Consider the following 743-nt stretch of genomic DNA (forward strand, 5'->3'; position numbering starts at 1 on the left):
CGCCGGCGCCTTTGCAGCCACATTTCGGGCAGACGTGGAGGCGGGTGAACAAATTTGGCACACCCGTGTCTCTTCACTTTAGTGGGTGCCCAAACTGCGGCCAGGGAGGGGGGTGGGGTGGGGGTGTGGGGGTCTTATAGGGGTCCTCCAGTGCGTTTAAGAAGACTCTCATTTCTCTGTGCTGTTTTCTCAGTAAGCTTCACAGATGTGAACTCAAGTTCATCCTCATTCTTTCACCTGATCTGATTCTTATTTTGCAGCAGCAACAGCTTTCTGGGGTTAATAATTATTTTAAACGACATACACTCTTTGCTTTGTTATTATAGTTGATGATGTGCATTAGAAAAAAAAATGGCTATATCACCTTTGTTTTCTTATTTTAGGTAAAACTGGGATTCAGATCACTTGTCACAGACTTATAAAAAGCACATCTCCTGCAGCGGGTCCTCAGCCTCTCCTCATTCTGTCTCTGGCTCTTAAAACACTTTCCTGTTCATGTCGCGCTTCGCCATTTGGATTCCCTTTAACCACTTTGCCAACCTCGCCATACAAACCAGACGCCCATAATAACCTTATGGGAATAATTGGAATCGAAATTTTTTTTCCCCTCTCACCCACCCCCCGCCTCTTTGGACGCATGCGCAGTGGGGTGCGTACTGGTCAGTCTGAGAAGCAGCTGTTCAGGGCTGGTGAAATTCCAACATGGCAGTGGCTGTGGTCAGTGTTTCCTGCGTTAACTTGGG

Source organism: Toxotes jaculatrix, chromosome 24 (genome assembly GCF_017976425.1).
Source record: "Toxotes jaculatrix isolate fToxJac2 chromosome 24, fToxJac2.pri, whole genome shotgun sequence".
Taxonomy (NCBI): Eukaryota; Metazoa; Chordata; class Actinopteri; family Toxotidae; genus Toxotes; species Toxotes jaculatrix.